The sequence below is a fragment of the Drosophila obscura genome, unplaced genomic scaffold, assembly GCF_018151105.1.
Source record: "Drosophila obscura isolate BZ-5 IFL unplaced genomic scaffold, ASM1815110v1 contig_176, whole genome shotgun sequence".
Classification (NCBI taxonomy): Eukaryota; Metazoa; Arthropoda; class Insecta; order Diptera; family Drosophilidae; genus Drosophila; species Drosophila obscura.
In genome coordinates, this window is record NW_024542763.1 from 470552 (window position 1) to 479453 (window position 8902).

Below are 8902 nucleotides of genomic sequence, written 5' to 3' on the forward strand. Positions count from 1 at the left end.
GGCTTCCGGTCTAACATTTTTGGCTCGCTGCTGGGACAAGAGACCATCTTCGGATGGGTCCTATCCGGTCCGGTAGGGTTGAGAAAAAAATCGATAGCGCTATCGATACTATCGATGGTTGAAAAATTAGCCAACCATCGATTGTTTCGGTTCACCATCGATAGTATCGACCGGCAGAATGCTTCATTGAGTGAAGTTGGTGAAATCGCTCCAGAAATGCTTACGGCGGATGAATTTTCTATTTTTGAAGATCTGCTAGTGCTGGGATATTTTGATAGTGCCACCACAAAATGTTCTGCAAAAGAGGTAACAATATACCTGATAATTCCAATCATATGCGGGCTAAATACAGAATTACTCGAATCAACAAAGGCACTAAAAACTAAAGAAGGTAAATAAGTATGCAGTTTTCTATTGGAAAAAATAAATTCAAGACATTCCCACTATGAAAACCGATCAGTGACCAAAATAGCAACGATTTTAGACCCACTGTTTAAAAAAGATGGATTCCGGTCTAATAATATAGCACAAAATGCAGTCATTTTAATTGAAAATGAGCTTGCTTCTTTGAAAAGTCAATCTCCCGAAGAACTGCCAATTTCACCAGATGCTCCAGAAGAATGTGAAACGTCCATTAACGATCTACTTTTCAGTTTTTTAAAAGCCAAACACGCTGACAAAGCTGGTTCGAAAAGGGTAGATTCTATCAAAGCTCTAAAAACTTACATGGAGCAGAGCCATCTAAATCAGGACCCTCTTGAATTTTGGAAGGTAAATACAATTAAATTCAACAATTAAAAAGCTTAGGTTAGGTTAGGTTGTCCCGGACGGCCCTCACGGGGCCACGCATAGGCCAATATGGCCCTTAGTTGTCCGGATTGGTGCGTATGGACCTTCTGAGTGTTTTTACGCGGTTTTGAAATCCGTGAGGATCGAGGAGAGTTTTGCAAAGGCAAGGAGTTTCGCTGGCGTCCTCTTGGATGCATCTTCCAGCGATGCCAGTACCGGGCTGCCAAGATGTATGTTTCTTGCCCTTGAGAGGGCCGGGCATTGGCAGATTAGATGTTCCAGGGTTTCGATAGCCCCAGGTTCATCACATTTCCTGCACTTGTCACTGTTGGTGATGCCTAGTTTGACTGCATGTGCTGCAGCCAGGCAATGACCTGTGAGTATACCAATTAGCATCCTACAGTCCTTCCGTGGTAGGTGTAGTAGGTATTGGCTGAGTTTACCATTGCTCTCCTTGCACATGGTTTTCGCGATCTTGCAGTTGGTGGTTCTCCTCCACCTGCTGCTGGCCTTTACGTGTGCCCTCCTTTCTAGATCGCTTTGGAGCGCTCTGAGGGGGACAGGCACGTTCTCAGTCCTCTCGTTTGCCAGCCCGACGCCTTCCTTAGCCAGTACGTCTGCTGTCTCGTTACCTTCGATGCCCTGGTGGCTGGGAACCCAATAGATCCGCACTGACTTAGTCGTGCTTAGGAAATCTAATGCCTCCCTGCTTGCCAGGACATTTTTGGAACTGACCGCTGACGACTGCATGGATCTTATCGCCGCCTGGCTGTCCACGAACAGGTTGATCACATTATGTGGGCGTTCCGTACATCGAGCAACCTCCGCCGCTTTCCGTATGGCAAAGACTTCTGCCTGGAATATGCTGCATTGGTCCGGTAGCTTATAGGACAGCCTTATTTCAGGGTCTGTACAATATATGCCCGCACCTACTCCTTCCTCCATCTTGGAGCCATCCGTGTATATGTTGATGTGTTGGGTCTGGTCCCGACCCCTTTTCCAGTCGTCGGGTCCCATAAATGAGGTTGTGTTTACGTCCAGGCAAGTTTGGGGGATAATGTAGTCAGATATACTGGTCATGTCTCGGCCAATTGAACTGTGCCCGAATCCCTGTAGAGACATGTTTCCTGATGCTACTAAGCGTTGTGCCGCCTTTGCTGCAATCAGTTGAGCGTGGATGTCCAGGGGGTCGATTCCGATTATGGTTTCGAGAGCTTTTGTTGGGGTTGACCTCAGCGCCCCCGTAATGCAGAGCAGTGCCTGCCGCTGGGTCCTTTCCATAAGCTTATTATACGTCTTCTTTTCTGTCGCTTGCCACCACACTAAGACTCCGTACAGCAGAGTCGGTCGCACCACCGATATGAAGATCCAGTGCATTAAAGCAGGTGACAGGCCCCATGTGCTGCTGAGCATCTTCTTGGATGCATATAGCGCAATGGTGGCCTTCTTCACCCTCTCCACTACATTGGGTCTCCACGCCAGCTTGCTGTCCAGTACTATGCCGAGGTATTTGACTTGTGTTTTAGGGGTCAGACTGGTTTTTTCAATTTTCGGGGGGGATCCATGCCGGTACCTTGTATCTCTTGGTGAAGAGAATGAGGTCCGTCTTGTCCGCGTTGATACTGAGTCCTACTTTTCCTGCCCACTCACATATCTCCCTGAGTGTTGATTCCATTATGGAGCTGAGGGTCGATGGACATACTCCCGTAATAATTATGCTTATGTCGTCTGCATAGGCTGTTATTTTTGGGGCTCTCCTCTCGAATCTCTTTATTAAGTCGTCGACCACCAGGTTCCACAGGAGGGGCGACAGGACCCCACCTTGTGGTGTGCCTCTATGCGCCCCCCTCACCATGGAAGCGGTGCCCCACTCTGATTGCACCCGTCTGCAACTTAGAAGGTTCTTTATCCAGAGGTTGATTGCGGGATGTGTATTGGTCGCTTCTAGGCGGTCCATAATAGCGCTCGTAGTGACGTTGTTGAATGCTCCGGATATGTCTACGAACACTCCTAGAGCATACTTTTTATTATGGAGGGCTCTCTCGATGGTGGCTACTAGCGAGTGCAGTGCCGTCTCTACCGATTTCCCTTTGGTGTAGGCATGCTGGTTGGTTGACATCAGTCTCCCTACATCATTCCTGATGTGTAGATCCAGCAGCTTTTCTAGTGTTTTGAGTAGAAAGGAGGTGAGGCTTATCGGTCTGTAATCCTTGGGGCTCATATGGCTGCACTTTCCTGCCTTTGGAAGGAAGACAATCCTCGAGGTCCTCCATTGAATAGGGATATAGCCCGTGCTCAGGCAAGCTGAGTATATTGCAGAGAGCCATGGGGTGATCACGTCTTTGGTCACCTGTAGCATGGCTGGGAATATACCGTCTAGTCCAGGTGCTTTTGTACCCGCAAAGGAGTCTATAGCCCAGTGGATTTTCTTAGACGATATGAGACCTGTTGGGGGATGCTCTTCCTCAGTTGCTAGGTCCTGATGCGTTGTAGCGTCAGCAACCTCGGTGCATCCTGGGAAGTGAGCTTCCATTAGTGCTGTTAGGGCTTCTTCACTGCCCTCAGTCCACTGTCCATCTTCTCGTTTCAGCTGACTCTGTATGGTGGGTTGCTTTGATAGCAGCTTCCGAAGTCTAGCTGTTTCTGGGACTTTCTCGATATTGGAGCAGAAGTTCCTCCACGAGTTTCTTTGTGCCCTGCGTATTTCCTTCTTGTACTCCCTGAGTAGGGTTTTGTATTCCTCATTGATCATATCCTCGTTCGCCTGTTTGGCGATTTTGAAGAATTCTTTGAGGTTGTTTCTTTGGAGCGATAGGTCCCGGTTCCACCAGAGTGGTTTGGTCCTCTTTTTCGTTCTCGAGGGTGGGCACGATGCGTGGTACGCATCCAGTAGTTCCCTGGATAGGGTCTCTAGGGACGTTTCTATGTCTTCCGGGGATTTCACTGTGCCCGGACGATTCGCGAGCTTCGAGGTAACTGTCTTTTTAAACTTTTCCCAGTTTGTGTTCCGGGGGTTTCTATAGACAGTTATCTTCGGAGAGTGTTCAAATTCGCACTTAAACTGGATGTACCTGTGGTCTGAGAAGGATGGTCTTTCAAGGACTCTCCAGCCAGATACCACCGTACTTGTTCCCGCTACGAGTGTTAAGTCTAGCACGTTTGAAGAGGTGGGACCTACAAAGGTGTATTCCTCTCCTACGTTTGCTACTTCTAGGTTAGTTGATAGTATGAAGTCTAGGAGGGACTCACCTCTATCGTTGATGTCGGGGCTTCCCCACACGTTGTGATGTGCGTTTGCGTCCGTGCCGACGAGAAGTTGCTGGTCCTTCGGGCTGGATTCCGCCACTAGGTGCATCAACTCTTCAGGTGGAGCCGGCCTGTCGTGTGCCATGTAGCAGGAGGCTACCATCAGGCGCCTTTCCTTGCTTTCTAGCATCACCACGGTTAGATCGTCAGTGCTGTAATGAGACATAAGGTGAGCATGGATTCCCTTCCGTACGAGTACGGCGGTTCTGTTCCTGCTTACCGATGGTGTATAGAATACGTTAAAATTTGAGGACTTTAGCCCGGCCACAGCATTGCCTGAGGCAACCCATGGCTCCTGGACTAAGGCTATGTCGGCGGGCCCTTGCTCCATGGCAAAGAGGAGCTCCGCCGACGCAATTTTACTTTTGTGGAGGTTGAGCTGCAGCACACTCACCATGTGCGTCTGGCTCAGCTCCACTCGACGGGTTGACTACTACCGTCAGGTCACCGTCCTCCCCCTCTTCCTCCGAGTCCAGCGCAAGACCCTGTGCGGCCTCCACGATGGTGTCCAGACCAAGGTCTTTCTCCACCTCGCCCGCCTGCAGAGTGTGCGCATCTTTGTCCTCGGGGTGGCGCTTTCTCAACCGCAGGTAAACACTGCCCATCCCCCACGCCATCTTCCCGAATCTTGGGTATAGCAGGTCCTCTGCCTCCTTGCTGATCTGGATGATCGCACTCTGGCCCCCCTCGTTGGGTAGTGGGCTCCCGATGTGCAGAATCTTCCAGTTAGCCGTTGGCACGTCGGGGTTCTGCCTCTGTAGCAGCTTCAGCGCACGGTCCCCTTGGATTACGATGGGGAAGAGTACCTTTGCCTTTGGTATGGACGGGATTAGCTCCCTGTCCACCACCTCCAGCTTGGCCCCCTCCCACAACGCTTCCAGTTGGCAGACCGTTTGCGTCAGCCACTTGAGTGTGGGGTCGTCCATACATTTAAGTATTTTCACCCCGTTGAGCCACCCTGCACCATCGAACGTGGGCATGGGGGCCGTTGGGTCCTCCTCCATTCTGGCGAACAGCGCATCCACGAGCCGCGCGTGCACCGTCTTCCACCGCGCCGCCGTTATTTTGCCATTCTCTTCGCTCCGGTCTATGAGTGCCACGATTAAATGTCGTTTGGTCACCTCACTGACCTTCGCTTTTTGGGGACGTTTCGCCTGTTTGGGTGTGGGGGCTGCCACCTTGGGCCCGCGTTGCCGCTTGCTCACCGGAGTGTCGTTCTTGGCACTCTCGGTCGAGCGTTGCCTTTTGGTGGCGAGACTCTCCTCCACCTTGTTGGCAAATCCCTCCGTCGATGCCTTCATCTGCGGCATCTGCGAGAAGTGCAGCCGGCCCTCCTTTATCCGTCCTTCGGCCCAGGTCATTTTGGCCTTCTCCTCCTCAGAGAGGTCCTTCCTGCCCTGGAGCCGTCCCACGATCTTGAGGGCCGCTTTGTAATGCGCCTTCGCCTTCAACCCCTCCTTGGAACGCTTCGGCCCTTCCCTACGCGGGGAGCTGGAACCTGGTTCCGGGGAGCGGAGAAGGCTGTCTTCCTCCGTCTTGGTTACGGAGAGCACGCTCTCCAGGTCCGAATCTGTATCGACCACGGCACCTGTGCGGCTCAACCTGGAGTGAGTCGTTTTTGTGGCAGTAGCATTGCAACTGATATGACCTGCTCCCGTCATATCAGAGGTGTGGCCGCTGGCGACACGCAGAGAGGATTGCTCCTCCCCGTGCCCGCCGGTGGTAGCAGCCACGCTTTCCACCGACGTTTGGGTTGACATCCCAACCCTTGCTTTATCTTCCGTCCGCTCCATTGTTGGCCCAGAGGGTCCATGCTGGTTAATATTTTTCGGGGGGACCACCCCCTAGCGTTTTATGCCTACCCGCCAGGCACCTCCAGCCATGGCCATGGTTCAGTTCCCCCAAATTTTTGGTCGGGAAGACCTGGACCTGGCCTTGGCTAGACACTGCATTACCCCGGACAGAGCAAGCGGCAATGCATTACCCGATTCGGGATAATGCAGTGCCCATTGCCCAGTCGGCACCCTCTGGGAGGGTTCAGCTGGAGGATTTTTGCCGGCCATTAAAAAGCTTAAAATTAGTAATTTTAAAACAATTTATTGTTGCAGAATTTTACAGATGAAACCGTTGGCCTTCAACAAATAGCGAGGCACTGTCTGTTTATTCCCGCAACTTCCACAGAGTCTGAACCAATGTTCAGCATAGTGGCGGATATAGTTTCCGCAAAAAAGGACATTACTAAAAACATCCAATGTGGACAAACTGCTGTTTTTAAACAAAAATATTGATATATAAAATATTTTTAAGTTATTTAACCTTTTGAAATGGATCTCTTTATTTTACCTAATACATAAGACCGTATGAAATACACGTATTATTATTTGTTTTCACAAATTTTGGCTTTGTTTAATGAGGTTTAAAATTTTCCGATACTATCGAGCTTTTACACCATCGATTGTGGAAAACATCGATGGTGGCCACTATCGATGTTTTCCCAACCCTACGGTCCGGTATCATATGACTCGACTCGGACGATTTCCGCCTTCACCACGAAGCTCTCGATGGAGAGCTTCTCACCAAATTCTGGGAGGTGGAGGATCTTCCGGGAAGACCTACGAGTGAGTCAGATTCCATGTGCGAGGGAAACTTCCGCCAGACCACTAAACGAGGCCCCGATGGGAGATACATTGTCACATTGTTCCTTAATAACGAGCAGCGTCTGCAGCGGAATTTGCCGCTAAAGGAGCAGTACGATGCCGTTCTTCAAGAATATCTAGAACTAGGCCACATGACAGCGGTTACACCCAGTCATGACTCCGGCCATTTTTACTTTCCACATAACGCCGTGTTCAAACCCAACAGCACCACAACCAAATTGCGCGTCGTTTTTAACGCCTCCAGTCCGTCTTCCAACGGGATCAGCCTTAACGACACTTTGCATGCTGGGCCAGTCCTTCAGTCTGACTTGACCATGCAAATCTTGAGGTGGCGCGTCTTCCATTACGTCTTTAATGCCGACATCAACAAGATGTATCGCCAGATCCAAGTGGCCTCCCAACACACGCCTTACCAGCGAATACTCTTTCGCGACCGTAACGGGGACTTGGGTGACCATGAGCTCACCACGGTCACTTTCGGAGTGAATTGCGCACCGTTCCTCGCCCTTCGCGTCATCAAGCAACTTGCACAAGAGGTGCGGCACCAGTTGCCAATGGCCAGCGACATCCTGGTAACCTTCATGTATGTGGACGACGTGCTAGCTGGTGCTCACACTCAGTCGCAGGCGATTTCCTACATTTTCGAATTACGTGAAGCACTCGACTCCGCAGGGTTTCCTTTCCGAAAATGGACAGCAAACCATAATGGCGTACTGCGCGACATTCCGGTCGACCACCTACTCCGAGCTGTCTTTCTAGAGCTTGAAGAAAGTAGCATCGCTACGACTTTGGGGATCCGATGGCAAGCCAGTGCCGATGAGTTCTTCTTTGCTCCTCCCGAATTAATTCAGCGGGAGTCCTGTACGAAGCGCAATGTTCTGTTTCAGATTGTGCAGCTGTTCGAACCAGCGGGATGGCTTGACCCCTTTGTCATCCAAGCAAAAATGTTTGATTGTAGGAGGGTGGATGTTGGAGGTTCCCAAAGACCGTATTCCCAAATAAAAGTAGTCGGGGGCATCAATTACATATTTGCGGGTAATTGATACAGCTGGGGGTTGGTGTGCGCTTTTAATCGGTTCGTAGTTGAAGAGAGACTCCCCCTATGTATTTTGGGCAGCATAATGCTAGCGCCAGTGCTGGAGAGTCGAGTGGAGCGTGATGGAGCCACGTCCGATCCGAGGACAATCCGGCCGACCTGGCCAGTCGAAGGCTAGGACCCACTGACCTGGTCGGAAGTGACATGTGGTGGCATGGCCCTACTTGTTTGCGTGGTCCGCAGGCGGAGTGGCCATATCCACGGGACTCCGTCCTTGAGACTGACCTGGAGAAGCGAGTCGTCAAGGTGCACCATATCACCAGCAGCGCCTCTGATATCCTCAGCCGTTTCTCCGAACTCGGGCCCGCTCTGCGCGTGATCGCCTATGTTAGGCGGATCACCCAGCGAGTTAAAGGGCAGACAACCCATGTCCCCGAGGAACTGAACAGAAAAGAGGTCGCTGCCGCTCTCCAAGCTGTCACCCTAACAACACAACGTTTCCATTATGCGGAGGAACATCGGTGCCTCGTAAACAAGCAGCCACTCCCGGCCACGAGTTCTCTCCAGAATCTTAATCCGTTCCTTGACCAGAACGGAGTCATGCGGGCATGTGGCCGAGTCCAAGCCTCGGCATCCATGTCCTACAACGAACGGCATCCGATCCTGCTGCCTCCCGCATGTCTCCTGGTTCGCCTGCTGGTTGGATTCACCCACCACATAGCCCTACATGGTGGGAACCAGATGGTTATCCGCCTTCTCCGGGCAACATACTGGATCCCTCGACTACGTCATGCAGTGAGGGATGTGATCCACTCCTGTAAGGTTTGCGTCATCCATCGCAAGCGACTCCAAACCCAACTAATGGGCGACCTTCCTGCCTCAAGAGTCACATTCTCGAGGCCGTTCTCATACACCGGAGTCGACTTCGATGTCAAAAGATTCACAGGGCGCGCATGTCGCATCTCGAAGGGGTATGTGTGCGTGTTCATGTGTTTCACCATCCACCATCCAAGACATCCACCTAGAGGCCACGTCCGACTTATCCACCGACACCTTCCTAGCCGCTTTCACTCGTTTTGTCGCGAGACGAGGTTGTCCTCACGAGGTTCAATCC

At 51.3% G+C, this 8902-nt stretch overlaps 1 long non-coding RNA gene across 1 annotated transcript; it reads left to right on the forward strand.

The window, feature by feature from the left end:
• The first annotated feature begins 260 nt into the window (after nt 1–260).
• LOC121403925 lies at nt 261–6285 on the forward strand. The gene is made up of 3 exons (XR_005967560.1): nt 261–391; nt 654–771; nt 6204–6285. It is a non-coding gene; the product is annotated as an uncharacterized LOC121403925 (long non-coding RNA).
• The last annotated feature ends 2617 nt before the right edge of the window (nt 6286–8902 follow it).